Source organism: Empidonax traillii, unplaced genomic scaffold, assembly GCF_003031625.1.
Source record: "Empidonax traillii isolate 1590-97213 ecotype Southwest subspecies unplaced genomic scaffold, ASM303162v1 scaffold611:size485065, whole genome shotgun sequence".
NCBI lineage: Eukaryota > Metazoa > Chordata > Aves > Passeriformes > Tyrannidae > Empidonax > Empidonax traillii.
This window is the reverse complement of record NW_020955804.1, coordinates 314,183-328,501: the sequence shown is the minus strand read 5'-3', so window position 1 is coordinate 328,501 and position 14,319 is coordinate 314,183. Positions and strand designations below refer to the sequence as shown.

Sequence of the window (14,319 nt, the reverse complement as noted above, 5' to 3'; positions counted from 1 at the left end):
CATACCAGAAAAGATCTGGATTTAGACAGGTATAAAAAGGAACCAGGAGGAAAATATTCTAGTATGTTAATTTTACTTTCACTTACTAATACGTAGGTAAGCAAATACATCCCACCACAGGTCTACAGACACAGGAGGTCTATTTTCTGAAACAATAAGCTCTCTCTGAATGACCTAACATGAATTCTTGGTGACCTAATATTTCAACAGACAAATAGTGTTATGTTTATGTTCTGAAAAAAGGAGAGTGTTTAAAGATGCTCAGCTTTATATAAAAATAGTTCAATCTGGTAAATGAAAGGAATTAAATGTAAAAAAAAATTCAAATCTCATCCCTCAAACTTCTACTGAATTTGCAGATAAGATCTTCTGTATATAAGGCCTCTTTGTGATTCCACTACATCTAAATCTAGTACTGAAGTTTATTTCTCACTCTTTGCAAAAATATGAAATACCTTTAAAAAAAAAAAGCTAGTGTGCAGAATGAGGTTGAAAATATAGACTTTTGCCTTGTTTACAGTGCAGAAGTAGATAACCAGATACTAACTGGATAAGCCATGCAAAAGCAATAGAGCAATTGAATTGACTCTACCAGATTTAATGTTGAATGATGTCATGAAACTAGCATAAACACCATATCAAGCAACAGCACTTATTTTAGCCATAGCTTCCCAGATTCCGCACTTTTTTTCTGTTTGAAAACTGATTTAGAGCAACCCTTATTCTACGATGTTAAAAAGTCCTCCCCTAGTCATCACATGGTATTTTTTTCCTCTGCAGACAAATAGTTATACTAGCTCTCAAACTGGAATCTACAGCTTGTTGGTGGACAACTCAGAGGTTCTACAAGAATTCCTCAAGGGAGAGGTTGCATGAGATACCATATAATTCAGACTCCACATCACAATTTGGACTATGTAACACGGAAAATTACTTTCCCTCCTTATCCCATTTCTTATCTCACTTTTGTATGCAGCAGAAATACACTGGGCTCTTATCCATTGACTCTGTGTAGATTCTTGCTTATCTCTCACCATTAATAGGTGCAGAAGTCACCTAACATCACCTCCAGCAGGAGTTCAATTCTCAGTTTTGTTTTTTTCACCATTTTCTGCAGTAACATCAGGGTCAGCAAGCACTCTCACTGGAAACAGAATGAAGTTTGGCCAGGTCATGTATCATGAGTTTAGGAGTCCCTATCCTTAAAGGTATCAGCATACTTTTTTGTATCAGTAGTTTGGGAAGTAATCTATCTGCTCCACTCCACATGAGCCACTTTTATAAAACTATCTTTTCGATTTTCAAAGCTTTGACCGTGAAAGCTTAATAGTTAAAAGTATATAAAAAAAGATCATGCTTCACATCCATGTGATTTTTCTCCTACAAAATGAAGGAGGCGTTGAGGCTTGTGTTTTGAGTCAGGTAATATGGCAAGTGTCACCTATAAAACTTTGTATGCCAGATGCATTTTCTGTAACACTAAAAGCTGCCACAGCATTAGCACTTAATTAAAAGCAAGTAATTACGATTCTCCTTTGTGATACTATAATGCTTGAAAAAAATCAATTTCAGCTAATTGAAATGAAAACTAGTCCTGTTAATAATCCTCAGGAACAACTAGGCTCCATGACTCAAGCTTATCCTGCCTAAGTGAGAGAGTTTAAAAATCTATACAGACTCATAGAATTTTTTAGGTTTCAAAAGACTTCTAAGATCATTAAGTCCAACCATTAACTCAGCTCTGCCAAGTCCACTGCTAAACTGTGTCCCTAAGCACCATGTCCATACAGCCTTTTAATATCTCCAGGAGTGGTGACTCAACCCCTTCCCTGGGCAGCCTGTTCCAATGCTTGACAACTCTTTTGGTGAAGAAATATTTCCTAATATCTGATTGAAACCTCCTTTGGTTCAACTTGAGGCCATTTCCTCCTCATATCACTTTTTACTTGGGAAGACACTGGAACCTGCTTCAGTGCAACTTTTTTTCAGGTAGTTGTAGGGAGCAATAAGGTCCACCTGAGCCTCCTTTTCTCCAGGCTAAACAACTCCAGTTTCCTCAGCTACTCCCCATAGGACTTGCACTCACCACAGGCACATGCACCCACCAAAAGAATTTTCCTACTTTTCAATTTAAATACATTAAAACAAAACAGCAATATTTAAAATGCCAGATTTAATAAAACAAACAAATACCTTCTTTTTAAAGTGAACTCAGACATCTTTTATTTGTTCTGGTTGTAAAAGTCTGGATTTTCCTCCCTCCACCGTTGGCACCTGTTTTTAAACACGGTCCTTCAAAAACAACTCTGTGCCAATTGTCCAAACCACAGCAGGTAGTACAGCCGATGAATGAGACTATTCAGTAGACTGACTACATGCTCCAGTGGGCACACTTGAAAAAGCAGCTCAGTTACACCTATTTTTTCACCAACTGTTTGGAAGATTCCCCTAATTATGGGATACTGAAGGAAGCTGCATGAACTTTTTCACCTTTGGGAAAGTAGCAGTGGTTCCCACCCTTCTTTCACCATAGTTTCTACATTATTCACTGTGGTCCAGGGGAGTCTAACAGAAACCTTGAGTCCAGCAGGCAGAGAGGTAAAACAAGATATTAAATAATCTAATAAAAATCAGAGAAAAAAAGAAACAGGAATTAAAAAAAACCCAAACCCACATAAAAATAGTCCTCTGTGGGAAAATATGACTATTTCGCATTTTTACGTTTTTATTGAATGTTCTTTTTAAACAAGAACATCAAAAAGTTATTAAAATAAAGAGAACACTTGCAGTAACTTTTAAAGACAAATGATCTATTTTATGTGTTTAAAAATCATTTAAAACAACCAGTGAAATGATACGGACCCACAGAAAACAAGCCTCCCTTTTTCCATCAATCCCAGGAATGTCTGATTGCATTTTAAGCCAAATCAAATTCTTACAGAAAAGCTTCATAAACCATTGTATTGACACAACTGGGAGTACAGCCAATTTCAGTCAAAAGGCTGAAAATTAGCAACTCCAGTTGGTTTAACGCCCCTTAAAATTTTATTTTCCTAAATTCTGCAGAAAGTTAACTAAATACTTCTGCTTTTCCTCCCCATGCAAGTCCTAACAGATGCAGGTCCTGCAATCACCTGTATGATTAAACTTTTATATAGAACTAGTGAAAATACAAAACTTTATATATTTAAACACACTATTTAAAAAAAAAAGCATTTGCAGGAGAAAAGATGATTACATAAAACCAGTTTTGTGTTTTCACTATCTTGAAACTGATCAGCTTTCAGTTAAAGCCATACATCTGACACGAGTTTCAAAGTAATGCATTCATTTGAACAATACTTGTTGGTTTTACTTTCAGGAGCATGGGAGGGAGGAATAAAAATAAGGCCAGCAGCATATCCAAGGTACTGGAAAACATCTTTTGGTATCTTTTATCCTATTAGCAGAAATTCTCTAAGATGGGTAAAGGTTATCCTAGCTTTGCACAAGCATAATGGATGTGGCCATAAACAACACAATGTTGATAGAAAGCATTCATCAATAATACTATCTGACTCTGAGGATTGTATCACCAGAAATTCATGTCAGTGTCAAAGCTTTCTCTATAAACTATGTGAAACACATCTCCTTTTGAGGTTTCAGCATGGTTATTCAGTGTCTCTGCAAATTAACTCAGCCAGAATACAACTACAAATATTTAACTGGGTGTCATCTATTTAAATATACTGCTATACTAAATAGAGCTCTTGTGATCAAGTTACCTGAGCTGAACAGAACAAACTGGTCAGCAGTCAGTTTTGCAGTGCCAGAATAAATACAGACCATCTTTCCATTACTACTTTAAATGAGGACATTTATTCAACCACAATTACAAGTGTTAAAAGTATAAGGACTTTAAATCTATAAAAAGACTAGTACAGGACTGCAGGAGTAACAAAGTTTGGTTTGGTTTGTTTGTTTAGAGAGAATTCTTCATTATATCTCAAAATATGTAGGACTGCACAGCCCTGCAGATCACCTCAACAAGCCTCCTAATTACAAAAGACAACATGCATTCTGAAACTCGAAAGAAATCTTATTTATTTTTCAATTAGCAAGGTAAATATTCTCTTCACCAAGATGTTTTCTAGTCCTGTGCAGTCCAAGCAGCTAGAGTTGGAACAGAAAGTACCCTCCATGAAAATACGTTATAATATATACAAAACAAACAAACAACAAAAATAAACAAACAAGCAACCACCCAGATTTCCCACAGCTACTGAGTTAACAAATTTTCCCCCTTTCAATTCCTTTGGGTTCATTTGACTGAGAGCAGTAAGCAGCTGAAACCTCTCTGTATTAGTTTTCCCCATCAGGTACAGTGGAACACCTCTGTACTCCCATTGAGGGCTTACCTGGCTGCTATTGTGGGAGCATAAAAAGACTTTTCACTATAGTGTGACAGAAAAGGAGAGAGGACAGTTTTAAACCGTGGAGTTGAAATGATTTAGGAGTTTCCAGAGTGTCATAAAGCACACCACAAACTAGGAAACCCCACTATTCCTTTAATTTCATGGCAGGCTTTCAAACTTCTTGTGGAAATTCTTAAGCACCTTTCTTTGAAAGCTTAAAATTGGAGACTGGATAATTCATTCACCAGAGATGGTGCTAGAAGCAACTACTGCAAGGACCTAGCCTAATCTTTTATGGAGTTTTGTTTCTCAGCTTTCTTTTTTTTCTGAGTGGTGCATGAGAAGGACTGGTTGCTTGTTATATTACAATTTATGTTTAATTAAGATGTTCCTCACTTCTCCCTCGTAAGCAGTTGCTTATTGTGGGACTCATTCAAGTGACTTTTTGCATAACTTACAGGACTGTGGTGAAAGTCAGTTCCCATTTCCCAAGTCATGGTGTCACTTCCATGTTACACGTGTTTTCACTGACACTGTGGGAGTAAGACACCAAAGGAACAAGGAGTTTTGGAAAGCGTGTGTAAGTGCATGCTTTCCAACAACATTCAACAACAATTTGAATATCCAGTCATCAAATAAGATGAAACACTGCAGACTGCTGCCAATGGCATTAGAGGCTTTGACTTCAGTGCCTAATTCATATGATCCAGAGAGACTCAAAATAGATCATTTTATTGCAGTTAAGCTTCAGCTTCAGCTATATCTCATCACTATAACATGTATCATGACTACCTTCACATGGAAAGATGCAGCCAATACACAACTAAAAAGCAAGTTCGGCAGTAGTGGAATGGATTAAATTTTATTCCTGACTATTATGGTGGTGGGAGAGGAGGGAGCAAAAGACACCTCCATTTGCAAGCAAAGACAACTTTCTAAATGCATAGCTATAAAACAAAAGCATCTGAAGGTTTGTATTTTGAAAACAGGTTTGCAAATAACCATATTTGAAATGCGCTGTTACTGTAAATAGATATACACAAGTATGTCTATTGCATGTATTTTTGCATGTGCAAATATACACCGAAGCACACCTTTCATAAGCACACTTAGAGCTAAATACATGTTAGTGCTCTGCCAATAGGAAATATCCACAGTAATAAGGAAAACACACAAAAGCAGTGAACTCCAATTCTGCCTCAGTTTCCTGTACCCACAAAAAACAAAACCTCAAACCAAAGAAGTGGCATAAGATGGCACAATAGGGTGGAGCTCAGGTTAATCACAAGGACAACGGGTTTGCCTGTATATACCTTTTGACCCCACAATCATCCCTATTTATGCTGGGATACACAGACATTATTCACCTTCCTGCCCAGAAGGAGCCAAGCAGGAAGCGAGGCTGCTGGTCAAATATCAGTGCACATTATTGATGCTTTTGTAACATAAGTGTGCCTGCTTTGGGGGTATTTATGAATTAGGTGACAAATTAGCATGAAACTGTGTGTGCATAAAACTGCTGCCTGCTGTTCTTAACTTTCTTAACCAAATATTGTCAAATTAGCAACGACCACACTTCCCACTGAGGGTTGTATATTTAAATGCTTTAAAAAAATCAAAAGCTATTTTTGGATTTATATGAACCAAAAAAGTGTCTGTAGTTGCTTTTCTTTAAAGAGGAAATAAACTTTATGCCCATATATTTGCTACCTCTGTCAAAAGATAGCAATCCAGTCATCACTGGACTCTCATTTGAGTTTATAGAGACTAATTTTTTAAATAAAGCAACTTGAGAAGTTACACAAAAAACTTGAGGACAGAGCTTCCTTGTCCAAAAGGAACTGAATGCACATATGGGGAATAAAAATGCCATCTCAGACACATGCACACATTCTCTGAAAATCACTGACCAGATCAGGTATGCAAGGTTATTGGAGAAACCAGGCTTTGGTTGGTAGACCCCTGTAGCAAAAAAGGTTTATTTACAAAAATAGAACATAATGTTGTTTAGAGGATGGCTAGGAAGAAGAATAGAAGAAAAGAACCGTTCAACAATACATTAAATAAATGATCGCAACAGTCTAAGTTAAAACATTAATCCAGTCCTCTAGTAAGCAAAGGTATTAGCACAATTGTAAGCAGAACAGACTTGATGGTCCATTGGTCTCTTTCAGTACAGTAACTTGTGTTCTAGGATATTTGCCATAATACATAAAAGCCAAAAAAGTTGAGGAGTGTGAAATTAAACAAAGACACAAAGCAGGTAAAAATCAGCCCATGTTAACCTGCCATTCCATAGGGTAGCCGCACAGTTCAGGGCCACCAGATCAGTCTTTTGGTTGGAATGGTAAATGGTGTCCCTTTCTGCACCTACCTTGCATCATGAGAACTGACAGCAGTACATTAGCATTCCTATAACTTCTACAAGCCTGAATATCATCTATCAATATAAAAGAAGTCTGCAATTGGCAAAGGAGTTTTAATACACAGACAATTCATACAAAAGTATTTCTACTGAAAGTAAAGTGCACTATATATTTAATTCTACAGTTTCATCCTAAATCAAAAAGTTTGTTTCTTGTCTCTTACTTTGTCCTGCAATTTTAAATGACATTGCAGAGTCACAAACAATTCAAGGACTGAAAGTTACTACCTATTTAGTACTGAACATTAATAAAGTGATGCAGAAACACTGTAAGATTTATTCAAAATCTGTAAGATTTATTTAAAAGAAGAAGTCACAATCTGTGGATACAATCCATTAAGCAAGACTGGTTTAACAAAATCTCTTGACAGCTAAAACCATTATCAAGTTTGAACCTCCAAAAGTAAAAACAGCAGTAGTTTAAATTTGCTAAACTGAAACTCCCAAACATCAGTCTATATGACACTTGCAAATTTAAGCAGTATGGATTTCAGTACATTCACCACAACTGGAAACAGTGAAGATCTCATTGTGTAAGGTAAGTTTGCATTTCAAGATTTCATAATAGAAAAACATTACATGCGTTATCTATGTAGTACTGTACCTCCAGCATCGAAACAGAAGTCTAGAAATATAATGTGAAGATAAAAATCTTCTAAAATAAAAACTGCTTAAAAGTAGTCAGGTTCTCACACAACTCCCTTAGTAACATCTTAACTGATTTTGAGCTCTCTGCTTGTATCCCAGTGAACAATTATTCACATAAGTAATCTCCACAGACTTTAGTAGGGTTACTCCTGAAAGTAACAGCTCACTGAAGTTCAAAATGTATAGGTCTTCCCTTAAAACATTTACAGAGAAATTTAAATGACACACTTCAAATTACCAACCATACTTACTAGTTCATGACTTTTCCCAACTACCTTTTCCAAATTACCTTTATCAATTCTAAAAACAGAGAGGCCATAAAATTTTTGAAAAAAAGAAAGCTATGAGCAATACAGTATCATAAACAATAAGAAATCCAAGGAAAGAAGAAAAAGAAAAACATCTAACAAAAAAAACCCCTTTACAGAATCTAGGATGACTGCCCAAAATAGCTCCCCCCAACCCCTAAAAAACACACTTATACACACACAGATAATTACTGCTTTCTGATTTTTGGGGAGGAGCTTATGTCCAGCAGTCACCCAACTAAGGGGAAAACCATATAAATACTCAAGGGTGACACTTGAAATCATCAGCTTCTGCTCACTCACCAGTGGCAGAAGAACTCCTCAAAAGAGGAGGACTGACTGCTCTCTCTTACCACTTTGCATTGGAGCTCCACAGCATTTTGGTATGTTATGATTTCATTTCATTCTCTTTGGTTTTAAAAGTAACTTCTACAGGATACCTGCTTTCTGCCTGGGGAGGGAAGAGGATTGTTATTTAAGGGCCAGTGACAGCATCCTCACTGCCACTGGGGCTATTTGGAAGGCTGCAGATAAAACCCTGGTTTCAAGCAAGACATTGTGAGATTTTTGCCACTGCTGCTGAAGGACCCAGAACTTAAGCCTTCATTTGCAATAGCATTAGACAGAGGTAGTAAGGTCATGGTAGAGTGTCTATCTATGTATTGTCACTGAAAACTTTCCTCATTTCAGGAGTTTTTGATATATGCAACTCCTGGACTTCTGGAGCTCTAGTTTAAATAATCACTGTTTCTGCAGATAGTTATCTTGAATAGACTGGTATTCATGTAAAATTTTTCTTTTCCTAAGAGTGAGACTACTGTCTGTAAGCTATCTATACAAGTGCTCTATCACTCAAAGTGATAGCAATATTGATTCCCTTTTTCTTAGAGGATTTTTCACAACTAGTGAGAGCAGATGGAAGTAAGCACAAAATAATGTTACTTTCAATAGTAATACTTAAAAACCCCTCATTTATTCATGCACAAGAAACAGAACTGAACAGCTTTTCTTTACAACAAACTTTTTCTACCCTTTCTAACACAGCACAGATTTGGAGACATGCATTTACAAATATCTTTACTGCTGCTGTTTTGTCTGAACATTGTCCATGGTAGTGATGGATATTTTTCTGAGCGATATCAGAAACAATCCAGCGTCAAGGGGCCACATTTTCTACCATTCAATGTAAAGAGTCAAGGTAAGTTTACTATTTTTTCATAATAAACTATCACAATTATTCCTAGAGGATCAATACATGAACAAAAGCTCTTTGTTTGTACTATTTGCATTCAACTTTCACTAACTGTTTAGGTTTATTAAAATAATGTTATCGCTGAAGAAGGAATTTGCAGTGGCTCTGGAGTTGCCTCCTATTGACAAAGATGCACACCTAATAACTAAAGGCACACAGAGCAGAAACAAAATAATAGCTCCATATCTCATCTTCAGTAGTCAGAGTAACATGACATGATTGTGTACATAATTAAATATAACAGGCTAATCATCTCCAAATTTCTTGATTCAACAGTCAGGTTTCTAGCAACAGACCTGTCACCTGCAATCTTCAGGAAGAACTTTTACATAATTAGTCCTGATATTTCTACTTAAAACATACCTTAGGTGTGAATTTAAATTTATATATGATACACATGGGCAAATGAAGACCAGTTTGAAGCCTAGAAAGGCAAATTAAAATGATACATAGTAGTAAAAATGTGACACAAATCTCTACATCATTTTTTCATGAGTGATTTAAGCTTATATTATAATTATCAGAATAATCTCATAGCAATATAACAATTCTAGCTTTATTATAAAAAAAAAATCTCTTCATTGCATATGACAGTCCTGTGGCAGGTTATGATAATACATTACTGCAATGCTATACATTGTGCCATCTTATTTCTGGTTATCCTCTCTGTCCTTTTAAGTCAAATAGGTGTCCATACCTAGTGTTTGAAACTATTGAGTTCTGTTTTATTTTTCCATCCTTAGGTCAAATTCTTTTTTAAAAACTTGAAATCAAAGCTTCTGATCAGTACTGTCTATTCAGAATTGTCATCACTAAAATTAGGAGAACTAAATCTTCCTTGTAAACATCCTGCTTTACCCCCTCCACTGAGAACAGCATTATTTTATTACAGACAGCACAGGCTATTCAGAATAGATATCATTTTTGCTGTATCCCATCTACTTTTAGTTGTAATCATCACACTTGGGCAGAAATGAGGAAACTGAATGATGGACTTGGAAAATACCATTTGCAAATAAGCTTCTCTTCATCAGAAAAATGACACAGAACAATTCTGGAGAGCAGAACAGTTGCTGCTCAGGGCATTGCATTCACATTACCTTCTTTTAGTAGGTTTTGTTTCAGAATAGCTCTAGTCTGATCCTAAGGACTGACTGCTCATGGGCAGCACACACTGAGTCCAAAGAGATTCTAGTCTCATACCAACCAGCTGCAGCCCCCATGTTCCAAGAATCTCTGCAGTAAGAGCCAAGTGAAAACAGCATGGCTGGGAAATTTAACCCTCAAAATTTTCTTCTGGGCTGCACCAAAATACTGCCACAGTTTCATCCATTGCCTTCAGCACAAGGACTTTCTGGAATCCTAACAGCACTCCTGGATCAAATTTAGGTATACGTACATAAACAGTTACTCTGAGGATTTATTAACTGGAATTCTCACTGAATTAAAAGCTGCATTTCCTCCCTTTCCCCTCATTAACTTTTCATAGTGTTTTTCCATGACTTTATTCAGAATAACTTACATATTTATACTATTTTTAAGTGAAGTACAATATTTACTTGGTTATCCTGTACCATACTTCATTTACTTCTCCTCATAGAGGGGTTTTTTCCCCTCTATAGAAAACATTTGGAAAGGGGGAAACCAGCAACTAATTAAGGAAGAATCAGGGTAGATAGGAAACAGGGTAAAAGGGGGAAAGGAATTGTCCTGAACTAAGTCTCCACTTCATATACTAACACAGAATCTAATGTGAGTCAAAATTCATATTTAAAATGAGAATGATTATATCAACATCTCAGAAGTGTACAGTGTTGTCTATTTAGGAAAGGTAATAAAGTCTACGTACTAGACTTCAAAAGTAGAAACAGGCCACAGATTTACAGATGTGGGAGTCCAGTTATTCAAAAGTGCTTGATAAATTTTCATTTGGTGAACAAACATCAAAACAGAGGACTGCTATTCTTGAGTCAAGAAAACAAGCATCCTATATAGAGTTTTTGGAAGAATTCAAAAAGGGAAGACTGCCAGAGATCATCACTACTAATCATGGAACCGAAATCTTAGTACAGGCCAAAAACTGGTGACTCAGGACAACATTTAACAGATTGTAAGATTTCTGTTGGCAACCAAAGCCTACTAAATCTTCATTTAATTTGATAAAATTGTTTTAACAGTTTTAAAACTCTTGTTCTTGACAGCTCTCCAATCAGTCAGAATACACTTCCATTTTCTTTAGGTATTTAGTGTTACCCTTTTTTAAAATTACCAGAACATAATTTTTTTAACCAGTAGCTCTTTGGCTTGAAATACTTGAAAAGTCCAAACTGAAAACAATAGCTGAATTAGGTCTGACTATTCAGCAGTGTTTAAATAAACCATTATTGCAGGTTATTTTAAAGTCTACATACTCAATTCAATACATTTATAGTGTTCGACTGCATTTACAGAATGTATAACGATTTTGCATCTAGGTATGTGCTGAGGCATATAAAAGAGAAGCCAACCAACACTTCAACTTTCTTGGTAAAAATCTCATTTCGTTAATGTGCTCAGCAGTCCTTTCCTCAGAAGAATTATCATTGTCTTTAGACAGCACAATTAAAATTACAATTTTAATCTAAAAGCAGTACAGATTTAAACAATATAGCTCCTGATAGAAAATTTCTATAACAACATGAATGCTGACAAAGCCTTTGGCATCCTATGCAAAAAAGGCAGTACCCACCACTCTGTGAACCTAGGACTGATATCAATTCATACAAAATACAGTAAAATGCAAGAAAGAGACGCATCCTGAAGCTAGAGTCTGAAGCAACTTGCCACCAAAAAAAAAAAAAAGCACCTTTTTTTGCTTTCTGTGTTTTTTAACAGCTATCTTGTTTTTTATTGGCTTGAGAAGGATGAAATAGGAAGGTTTGTAAAATAAGGTGATATGCATTTGTGCTGATTTTACGCACCAGCAAAAAAGAAAATGCACTCTGCACTTTCTTGATAAGAACAATTTCCCTGACAATGGAGGAAGAAGGCAACCTTGTAGATCTAATAACAAACCAAAATCAAATGTATTCCATATACATACAACTATTATTTTTTAAAATACAATATGTACAAGAATAGTTTCCTCCTCACCTCATTTTTGTTTCAAGAACAGCCACAGATTAGAAAATGCAATTTATTATCTAAGAGACAGTCAAACAGCCACTGGATAAACTTTCATATATATACACACATGTAATATATACATACACACACATACACTGCTCTTTTTGTGTGAGACTGAAAAGCAAATTATAGCTGATAAAACTCCTGATCAATTATCAATCTTTTCTAAATAAGCATTAAACAGAATATGTTGCCATTATAAAAAAACAGAATCCAGGCTCTTTTTGTATCCTTCAGTTTTTACTTTAAAATTACTTGTTAAATTAACCTTCATCATATGTATATCATTTTGTTCTATAGTGCTGCCAGTTGCTGCAAACTACTAAAGCAGTCTTACAATATCCATGTTAAACTTGTGTGTAATGTCCCACAAATCAACATCCTAATTCCAACGTGAAGCTGCAGACTCATCCAAAATGCACAGAAAACTAAGCATTGAGCTCGTTTGTTTATTTCACTATTTGTGACATTTGGTTAAGTGGCTCCACCTGCTGTTTTGATAACTAAGAAAATGACGTATTATTAAAAAACAAACCAGTGCCAGAATTCTGACAGCAGTAAAAGAAATTATCAGTTGTGACCTTGCCATTGTGTGAAATTTTTATGACAGTCTTTCACACAGTATTTGAAAATACAACATTCACATATTTACAAAAGACCCAGAGAAATAGCCCACTTTTAGAATTAGGGGGCAGAGAGGGACAAAAATCTCACTACTTAAATGTAGCAGTAAGAAGTTTCAGAAAAGCTGCTACACCTGCACAGAAAGCTTCCTGTGGTTTCATTCATGAAGATAAATGTCTGGTGCCCTTCTACACCTGTTCCCTGGGGGTTTTTTTCCCCTTATTTAATAGTTTGCATCTACTTGCACAGCATTTTTTAAACTCTTTATTTACCCTAAGTGTATTTAAGAAAAAAAAAATAAAAAATTCTAGAGGCCTTCTAGCTCATATTTCCAACACATTTGCAGTTGTTATTAGTAAGAGCTCTGAAATACTTTTGCTCTGAATGTCAGGTTCTCAGTGACCAACACAGCAGTTGAAACTTGACTTCTACAAAGTTCAAGTTAAGTTAACCCTTCATGCATTTCACCACAGTTCTCCATGCCTTCAGATATGTCATGGATGCCCTGCTTGATCTGGTTTCTTCTCTCTCACAGGTGTGCAGGTAAGGGGGGAACAAGGACCCCCTGGTCCCCCAGGCCCTGCTGGACCAAGAGGACAACCAGGACCTGCAGGAAAGCCAGGGTTTGGAAGTCCGGGTCCCCAAGGCCCCCCCGGTCCCCGAGGACCACCTGGATTCTCTGCAGTCGGAAAGCCAGGTGCGCCAGGTCTACCAGGAAAGCAAGGAGACAGAGGACTAAATGGTGAGAGAGGAGAACCTGGACCTGTTGGACTCCCAGGACCAAGAGGGCCACAAGGACCTCCCGGCACTCCTGGCCCCGCAGGACTGTCTGTCCCTGGCAAGCCAGGACCACAAGGCCCTCCAGGTGCTCAGGGGCCGAGGGGCCTCCCTGGTGAGAAGGGAGAGCCAGGTATCCCTGGCATAAATGGACAAAAGGGAGAAAATGGATTTGGCATTCCAGGCCGCCCAGGTAGCAGGGGTCTTCCAGGCCCACAGGGACCCCGGGGCCCCCCTGGTCCTACTGGAGTAGGGAAGCCTGGTGAAAATGGTCTTCCAGGTCAGCCAGGTCTGAAAGGTGACCGAGGTTTTCCAGGTGCACCCGGGGCGGCTGGTCTCCCTGGTCCCCAGGGTCTCCCAGGCGAACCTGGAGAAGCTGGCATCGGCAAGCCTGGGCCAATGGGACCACCAGGAGCAGCAGGCATCCCTGGAGCCAAGGGACATCCTGGACCTGCAGGCTTGCCTGGATCCCCAGGTCTTCCAGGTTTTGGAAAGCCAGGATTGCCAGGGATGAAGGGACACAGAGGTCCTGAAGGTCCTCCTGGCCTTCCAGGTCCTAAAGGAGACCACGGCCCAGCTGGTGTGCCAGGAGAGCCAGGGCCAGTTGGGCCACCAGGGAACATGGGCCCTCCTGGACTCAAAGGTTTGCCCGGAGAGAATGGCTTCCCTGGGCCCAAAGGTGACATGGGCCCTGCAGGCCTTCCAGGATTCCCAGGGGCCAAGGGG

The 14,319-nt window shown here is 37.7% G+C and overlaps 1 protein-coding gene across 2 annotated transcripts in view; it reads right to left on the bottom strand.

Moving 5' to 3' along the window:
• NT5DC1 (5'-nucleotidase domain containing 1) overlaps window positions 1–14,319 on the bottom strand; it is a 132,287-nt gene that overhangs the window by 100,214 nt on the left and 17,754 nt on the right. The gene's annotated exons all lie outside the window — the stretch shown is intronic.